Source organism: Coturnix japonica, chromosome 9, assembly GCF_001577835.2.
Source record: "Coturnix japonica isolate 7356 chromosome 9, Coturnix japonica 2.1, whole genome shotgun sequence".
Lineage (NCBI taxonomy): Eukaryota > Metazoa > Chordata > Aves > Galliformes > Phasianidae > Coturnix > Coturnix japonica.
In genome coordinates, this window is record NC_029524.1 from 15,060,030 (window position 1) to 15,069,686 (window position 9,657).

At 40.0% G+C, this 9,657-nt stretch overlaps 1 long non-coding RNA gene across 1 annotated transcript; it reads left to right on the plus strand.

Moving 5' to 3' along the window:
- The first annotated feature begins 7 nt into the window (after window positions 1-7).
- LOC107318153 lies at window positions 8-1,834 on the plus strand. The gene is made up of 2 exons (XR_001557215.2): window positions 8-689; window positions 1,300-1,834. It is a non-coding gene; the product is annotated as an uncharacterized LOC107318153 (long non-coding RNA).
- Window positions 1,835-9,657: the final 7,823 nt, after the last annotated feature.

Below are 9,657 nucleotides of genomic sequence, written 5' to 3' on the forward strand. Positions count from 1 at the left end.
TCCGCCCGCCCCCCGGGGCCGCTCCCGCTCCGCCCACTGCGCGCCCGGGGCTGCCGGGATCGGCCGGAGCGGGGCGTTCCCTGCGGGGTGCGGGTGGCTCCCGCCTCCCCGGGCCGCAGGTGGCTCCGCAGCCCCGCCCTGGAGCCGCCGCGATGCGCAAATGGCGGCGGTGGCGGTTCGTGCCGCGCGGGTGGCGGTGGGCGCTGCGGGAGTAATGCGGTGTTTGGCTTCGTGTCCTGCTGGGAACGAGCTGCGGCTCATATCGATATACACGTATAAACGGCTGCTGGTGTATCCCTCACCGCAGAATCAGTCCCATATTGAGCCATGAGCTCAGCGCTGTGCGGTAGCTTAGTCATGCAGGGTTGGATAGCAGGCTGTGCCTGCCAAATGCATCTTTTTTTGCAGTGGTTTTAAATATTGATAATGACACCTTCAATCCGCTCGGCTTGGGTGGCCCCGCTAAGCCGCCATCGTGAGCTGCCGTTTACCACCGTGTGGCCACGGAGTGGTTTGGGTTTGGGAGATGGGTGCAGCTAGGGCAGCACGGAGCTGTGGGAAACATGAAGGGAAACGATCCAGAAATTACTGGGGGATAAGAACAACAATAAATGAACCGACAGGCTCTGCTGCTTCCAGAGGACAACACACTTTCTCCACTCTGGCTGCCATCTTTGTTTGGGTATGAGGTAATGCTAAGACAAAATGCAATTCTATTATCTACTCTTTTCCCATCCTGTGTGCCCAGATATTCTCACTATTACATCATAGTTGTTCCACAGGGATGTTGCAGGGTTCCTTTGATTATAAACACTACTTAAATCCTTAGAAATGCCCTGCAGTTTGTGCTGTCACTTGTGCCCGGGCTGTCCCCAGGAGTCCAAACAGGACGCATAGAGAAAACAACCAACCAACAGCACAATGTTTGAGGTGGCTGGGTGTCCGTTTGTGCAGTGCAGAGGACGGTTCTGGTCATTAATGATAAGGAGAACTGGCTGGTGCCAAAGCAATCTGCATCCAGAATTTGCCTGATAACATTTGTTTTTCTGAAAGTACGCACGTGGCAGCAGTGACAGGGGCAGGGTTATTTACAGACTAATACTGAGGCAGATTGCTGCATGAAAATGGAGGTAGATGGGAGTTGTTAAGAGGTTGTGGGCCATGATGGTTTGAAACACAATATCCGGGTGGGAGACAGTGAAGTTCTGAGCCTGAGTTTTAATGTAAATTAGAAGTAACTACTAAATTAAATTAATTATTTACTGAAATATTAAAAGGGAGAATCTTTTATCTCCTCAGTTACAACAACGCAGAGTTCTCTGATATTGGCAACTTACAACCTTTTCCAAAAGCCTGCAGACTTGTGTCACCAGCAGTTTTAAATTAGAGATTGGCTGTGGTACAGTATGGTAGAAATTCATTCCTGGACATCCCACTGTCTGTGAAACTGAAGGTGAGCACAGAGCTGTCATTCTCAGACCCTTGTGACATGAGAACGTTACACATATGTTTGAGCCAAAGGTAGGACTCCAGGCAGGACTGAGACAACTATGGAATCAACAACTTAATTCCTCAGCACAGCGGTCTTACAAACAAAGCTGTATTTGGGTATGGAGAGATACACAAATTGATAGCCCTCTTAACCAATTAGTAGGCTGATAACTTTATTGTGCCTTTTTTTCCCTAGTCATTTCAACTAATGAGTTATTTCTATGTAAATTAAGTTTACTGTCTTTGCTGTAACCCAAGCAAGGAATACTGCTTTGTTTTACTGGACATATTCCTTATCCTTCCATAAAGTAAAACCTCAGCAACAGAAGTTCTCTTGTGATTTTTTTTAAAAAAAGGGCAAAAATAAAGGTCAAATAAATTCACACTTTCACCATTTGCAAACCCAGAGTGTAGTAACCCAGGTTTTCCATTCTATTCAATGAGGCAAAAATGCTGACACTTAGCAGCTAGCGTCACAAAAATATAAGATAATTGTAAAAAGAAACCGAGGTTCAACTTTAAGTGGGTAAAAACCTCTTTCATTTAGTTGTTCATTACGAAATTTTGGCAGAAAGCTGCTACCTATGAGAGACATCCATTCAGACTAACAAACTTAGCAGGAGCTTAGGAACTGGCAGCGCTCAGATCCTCTGTAAATGGCCCCACATCCCTCGTGCCCAGTGGAGACAGGCCACACAGATGAGTACTTAAAAGATATTATAAGTTCATATTGGCCTCTCATATTTTACCAAATGGTAAAAGTACCTCACAACTCAGCAGTAGTCTTGGCAGAAGTTCTTTTGTAAAGTAACATGCTTCAAGTGTGTGGGGTTTACTTGTCTATGTGCATATTGTCTTTGTTCCTCATAATGTGGTAAGTATTGGAGTCATGTCAATTCAACTCCAGTAGAACCGTGCAATTAAATCAGGGCTTCTAATCTTTTCATTGCCCAAAGCTCATATTAAGGCACATGGTCTTAAGTCATATTGTCTTCTTGGGCTGTAGCTGTATAAAGGGCCAGTGGTTTGTTATATAGAAAAAAAAAGAAAGCTTTGGGTTTTTGCTTTTGTTTCTTTTTAATTTTTTTTTATTTTTATTTTTTCCCTTTGCTGTAATTTTGGCACTATTTGAACACTGAGATAAACAGGAATTTCTCCCAGTTTTCAGCAGCCTTTTACAGATGCATTCCTGACCTTTACAGATGAATGAGTAGTTGTCTGGAGGTTAGCTGAACCGCATGTGCCATGCCCAGATACATCTGCAAGTGCTGTAAGCAGACACCGCTTCTGAAAATAGGATCCACAAAAGGTGTTGCTAAGTGAGTGTATGTAAAAACATATTCATGTAGTGCAGTTTTAAACTCCCTGGTGTAGAAATCAGAGAAAGGATTAATAGTAAATGTTCCTATTATTGTACATAAGCATTCTTATCATCTTGAAGAGTTTTTGGAGCTGGTTTATTTTGTGTGTATTGCAGCTTACAGCATTCACATTATCTTTCTATGTCTAGACATGGTGAACTTAAAATGTTCCACAGATATAGGGTTAAAAATTCCTTCTGTTTAGTGGGATAAAGCATGTACATAATTCACAGTATGCAGTAGGCATTTACGGTTACACTCTGCCTCCCGTTACTGCACTGTCACCAAAGTAATTAAATTACATAGAGAAGACATCAAGAATCCAAGCTGAGAGAAAATCATTTTTGACTACTCCCTGTATTTATGCTGAAGTCATGATGAGTGAATATGACTCAGGATTCTTTTCTTCAAAACCCACAAGATACGCATGCTCAGCAAAAGGACAATGTACGTCTAGGCAACAAACCGCTACGTGAAAATAAATTTACACTGAATTACATTATATGAACGTTGGGTTTTATTCACATTGGATGAACTTCTGGCTTACCAGTGCTTGGCTGGTGTTCCTATTTTTGTCAGTAGCAGTGTAGGAAAGTAAGCAAAGTACAGCTAAAAGCTTGATGTCATTCTAAAAGCAAAGAGAAACTGCAGACAACACCTGCTGTTGTGCGCTATGTTCATTCTGGTACAATGCAAAGAAAATGCAGAATCACTTCACTGAAATTTTAATGAACTCAAGTGAGAACACTGCTGCTTAATGGACTTTATGCAACAGTCTGAAGCTCATCCATTCACAGAACAACTTTTCATGGGGTTGGCTTGGTTTGCTAATCCCATTATCACTTTGATTCTACTTCTTTCAAACGCTAGTATGAATGCAGCTGGTCAAAAATAGCCTAGCTTGTGCTTGACTTTGTTCCAAGCCATGAAGTGAAGTGCACTGTGCTACCAGAGGGGTATCACTGTATTAGTGTGAGGTCACGGTGAAGTAATGGTGTTTCACAGTATAAGGTTCAGGTATGCAAGCCTGGAAGTTCTGATCTGCAAATGTTAAGTGTTTTATCCTTCCTATCACTGTAGATAACCACATGAGAACAAATGAATCATTGCTGTCTTCTGAATACTTTTAAAAGAAATCAGGAATGGAAAATACTATTTTTACTTTACTCCTGGTAGTTTTATTCATTTAACCTCAGGCAAGTATGCTAGGCTACCTTCGTTTTCACTTGACAAGACCCACTGCCCTCAGAGCAAAGATAAGTATTAGGAACACAGAAACATTAATGTCAGGATCTCAACAACAGTTGTTCTCCAAAGTAGGATTGCATTCTATTTGCTTGACAGAACTTTTAATCAACTATTGTTTTAGTTGGTAGGCACTGAACTTGAGAAATTAGATACTGATACTTACAACAAGCATGCATATATGCGTACTTTGTTGTTTGCAAGGCACAGCTAGTAATTGATACCACATAAATGTGCATTACCTACAACCCTGCTATACTGCTAGATACAATGAGGCAGTATGGAACAGATGGTATTTCAGCAAAATGACTTAGCAAGAAGCTAAAGTGTGTTTACTGAGGCTTTTGTGATCGCTGTCTCAATTCAGATGACTGTACTGTAGTACATGTGTTCATAAATGCCTCTGAGAAGGGGGGAAGATTAAATCTGAACTTGCTTTTCTCTTTTTGCCATCTTTCTAAAAATACTGTTCCATTAATAGCATAGCGTTTTCTCACTGCCTATCTGGTGAAATAAAAAAGGGAATTTGTGAAGCTACTTTGGTGATAAAGGTAGACAGCTCTGATAAATACCAGGAAACTGACTGTCCTTTTGATCTTGTCAATAATTTTACTGCATAAGTGCTCAGAACATCATGTTTGAGGCATAATTCCACTCCTTTTTAACATTTGGTACCCTCTCTGGCATATTAGACATGGCATTTCCTCATTTTTCCAGTGATTTGTTGCAACAAGATTCATTGTCCACGCCCTAAAAATTGAGGGTGCTTTAACCTGCTATTTCCATTGTGTTCCACAAGTGTACGTGCCCGCTTGTTCAAGCCTGAGACAGTGCAGTAATACCCCCAGCCCTGGCTATTTCCTGCTGTGCTGAGTTGGTACATCTGAAAGCAGCTCTTCTTCTCAACAGTTAAAATGCTGCTTTTGCCAGTGGGGAAGAAATGGGCAATTTTCAGAAACTAAATATGTTCAAGAACTATCAAAAGGAGGGGTTGAGGATTACTGCAAACAGATGAAATATGGAAGAAAAGAAATAGAAACAAGAATACAGATGATAGAGAAAAGTCAGAAACAGCAGGAAAAGAAATGGACAGCAGCAGAAGAAAGGTTGAAATTTTAGGCTTTGATGAAAACAGAAAGAAACATGAGAGAAAAAGAAGAGGAAAGAGATGAAGATGGAATGATAAAATGGGTGACAGGTGAGGAAAGGCAAGAGAGAAAGAACGATTTGGCAGAATACATGAAAATACATGATTGTCACCTCTGACATTCATGTGCTTTTTCCTACAAAAAATACTGTAAGATAATGATAGAAGATGAGAGTAAACCCACAAGACTAATTAACATCTAACAATGTCCACCAATATTCAGGTAGTCCTAGGTCAGATCTATGTCTCGCCTGTCCTGGAGCAGGAATTTGCTGAGGTTGTGTGGTTGTCTGTCCTATGCAATGTTGCATTGTGTCAAGATACTGAACTGAGCTCTGAATGTGGCGGCGTTTGCATGGGAGGCGATGCAGCCAGTAACACAGAGCCGCACCCAAGCTAAGGTACCTGTCCTCCATTAGGACACTTACCCTCCACGTAGCACATGGCAGAAGTGCTTTCAGAGCTCTGGGTCGCTTGTGCTGACACCCTTGTATGTCAGCAGATTGTGCAGTAGAGACGTAATTCCACTGTCGTCTGTTGAGGCTGTTTCACTTCCCATAAATACTTCAGCACTTGCAGACCTACAGAGAGTGTAAGAATGCCACTTTAGATTTTAAGCCAGTGAATCTTTGCATACCAACAGCAATCACAATAATACAAAGGCTTTTTCTGTATAAAGATTATACTGAGCCAAATCAGATTCCAGGGCTCAAATCACTGACAAAATTCACAAGTTCCAGTTCATGGAAACATTTTGAACAACTTTTAATTTAGATGTCAGATGCTGTAAGAATTAAACACTGTCATCATTAAACAGCATTTTATTTTAAATTCTATTTTCTAAACACATAACAAACTTGTTCCTCAGGGGAAAAAGAAAAAAGAAAAAAAAAAGCCTCAGATGCCCCAAATTCCACACTCCAGAGCAATTTAGCTTTCCTTAGAGATCACAGTTCAAACTACAAATGCAGTAAGGGCTGCATCCTGCTGGAAGTGAAATCCTTCCTAAGTCTACTTCTGCTTTTCAGTCTCTCTAATTTTTCATTAGATCAAGAGTCACACATTTTTGTTGGCTGTAAAGAAATTCCAATTTGTACTGCCTTCTGTCTTCAATAGGAATTTTCCCAAAGTACAGAAATAAAAATGTAAAACTTTGCTGTGTTTCATTACTTTCATTCTTTTGAACATTGCTTCTCTGGAAGCTCTGTGTGAAATTATTAGCAGACAGGTTTTGAAATGCTTGTGAAAGTAGATGCATATATGGGACTCAAAGGGCCTTATTTAAAAAAGAAATTTGCCAGTTACCCAGATCTCTGGTTGGTTGTGCCCATTCAAGAATACAGAATCCATCATTCGTATGATTATTTTTACATCTGAACTTTTTTTTTTTCATATACCAGATAGACTTGAAACTTTCAGGGTCATTTGCCCAGCATGTAGTTGAATGTCCTGTGCTATAGATTCCAATTAGCAAGACCACGTTCAATGGTCCTACACCACCAATGCTGTCTAACTGCTTTCCACTTGGCTTTATATGTTTCTTCTTTGTTGCAGCTGCAACCAGGTCTATCTGCACTTTGATAGAAAAATTTCAATTACCCCAGGGAGAAGCTTTTAGCTTTATTAAGCATTGAAGTCTACACATTTGTTCTTCTGTTGAAGAGCAGTTCAAAAGGAGACTTTCTGAAGAAGTAATCTGAAAAATTAGGATAAATCTCGTGGACTTTCACTGCCAGTGTTTTTTATGTGCTCTGAACCTAAGAATCTGCCAACTCAATGCAGAGTTAAGCATTTCCTTAACACTTTTAGCCCCCGCCAGATGTTATGCCTTACAAGTAAATGGCTCTTCAGTGGTTTTTAAGACTGCTGTGCTCTCAGCATAGATCTGATGTCACAGGAGGCTGTGTAGTTGTACTCCAGTCTTGATAGATAGTGACAGAAAACTGTTCCCATCTGCAAGCTTTGTATGGGCCTCCTGAGTAAACTAATGGTTACTTTTCTTAGATGATGGGTGTCAACTCATCACCTCCTTGTTGCCAAGAGTAACCTTAGCTATCGAAGGAAAAAAGCAAGGATTGCATACATCAGATCTGTAATCTGCCCTTGCCTTGTTGTGATCTGGCCTCTCGGGGACGGGGTGGCCAAATATCGTGGAAGAAAGCTAGTAATAACTGTTGTAAGTCCCATCTCTGCTGTAGATAAAGCTGTTAATTTTGTGTATGGCTTCACTGGTGGGTTCATTTACACAAATAAATAAGGCAGTCATTTATGCCTTTTAGCGCTTGAAAATTCCACAGAATTTCACGTCTCTTGTTTGAAATTGAATCTTTCATTATTGTCTCTATCGTGCAAATTAATTTATCACTGCATTTGAAGTCCTAAATGCCTCTTGAGAGAGCTGAACATACACTCTAACAATCTACCCATAAAGAGCAAACATGAGTTACACATTTAAAGGAGATAATCTTCCAGTTCTATGGAAATCCTGTCACTCTTGCTTTTCTGTTTAAGCTTCACATAATAAAAGCTTTCTTTCTGCTCTCAGAAAAGTTTTGATTTTTCTTCACTCATCTCTGCTCTGTGTGGCAGAGAAAAATGACACATTAAATTGTGTCTGTGAAAAGGGCACACACCTAAATAATATTAATATCACTAAATTAGAGGAACACTTTTGTTCTTGAGTGGAATGTATTTCTTTAGGCATTCTCAGTGAAGAGTAAGGAGGAAACAAATACCTGTGGATACAGACTTCCAAACCCACAGTCCACATTATGGGTGAAGCTGCTGCATGTCTTTTTCTTTTGAAGACTATTAAGTAACAGCCACTATCACTTTCAAACACAGACAGTAAAATTTACATAAGCAAAGGCCACCTGGCTAAATACTGCCCTATAAATGTACATATTATCATCAGCTATTACCATACAAAATTATATTGTCATAATACATCAAAATGTTACAACTGGGGATTTTAAATGAATTACCACTCTTCATTCTTGTGCACCCATTACAAGGCCAAAATGCCATCTACATCTCTCTTATGAGTCACATACATCTTCTATTGCCTTTCTAGACAGAGGCGTTTCACTTTTTTGTAGTAACTCAATGAACGACTACTCCCACTGAACCCAAAAGAAGACTGAAAAAAAGAAAGACAAGAAAATCCCTGAACTGCTTTGCTCTCTCTTAGGAGAACACTGCTTCATGATGCAATTAAAAAAAAATTAGACAGAGGAAAAATAATTAAGATTACAGAAATTAATTCTATATCAAAGTCCACAGAAGGACTCATGTTGACATCAAAGCTTTGGCTTCCCTTTGATAATGAGATTACACATCGTACTTGAATTTCTACATTTTCTTCTCTGCAGAGTAGAGGTATTACCATTCTGTCAATGAGTCTGCACAGAATTTAAAAGCAAAGGTTGTATTTTTATACCGTTAGGTTTGGAGAACGTGCAACCCAAGACCCTGCCCCATAACCCTGAAGCTCAAACTAACCACAGCTTCTGTTCTCACAGTTTCAGTGTGTTACACATATGTAATATTTTAGGCTTTCATTCTGTCAGTCAAGACCTCTGTCTTCACATTTTGACCTGTATTATCTATCCAGCTTCATTCAGTACAGGTGGACACACGTAACTATATGGAACTTAGACAGCAATTCTATTGACAAAATGAAAAAAACCAGAATTGCTGTCTCACTCTCTCAACCAGGTCTGGAAAGATGAGCTGAAGTACAGTTAAGAAATGGTAGGTAGGACTGAATATAATGAAAGGGTTAACCTGTTTATAAAAAAAAGTAAATGTATATCTGCCTTATCAGAATATCCCTTATCAGAATAGAGACAGTATCATAAAACAAATACAACATCTCAATTTTCTGAATATCGTGGTAATACATCCTGATGTAACCTTTTAAGGGAAAAACTGGTAAGCCATAAGGGAGCACAGTGCTTTTTATGCTGTATTACGCTGAGGCGCCAAGTCACTGTTCAAGGTATGTTGCTGAGTCAGTCATTGCTAATACTCACATTTTACAGCATCAAGATGGAGAAAGTACTGGAGGAAAGTCTTGCAGGAGGCAGACAGATGTCTATATTAAGACTTATGCTGAATTGTTAATTTTTAGTTATCAGCAAAACCAAACTAAGAAACTGCGTGCTCAGCTGAGAACGTTACTGGTGCAGCTTTTCATGCTTCAAAGATAACAGTTGCTATCAGTATGAAATGCTGAGATTTTTTTCTCCTAGGTTTGCGCTCTACAGTTCAAAACATACTGCTTGAAGTTGGCTGCTAAATCAGCAATGACATATTTGATGTTTATATCATTGTAAGATCTGAATTCTCCTGGATTCAGGGTAATTTGGCGCTGCCTGTGTGCACTGAGAAGAGAATTTTAAAATAAACATT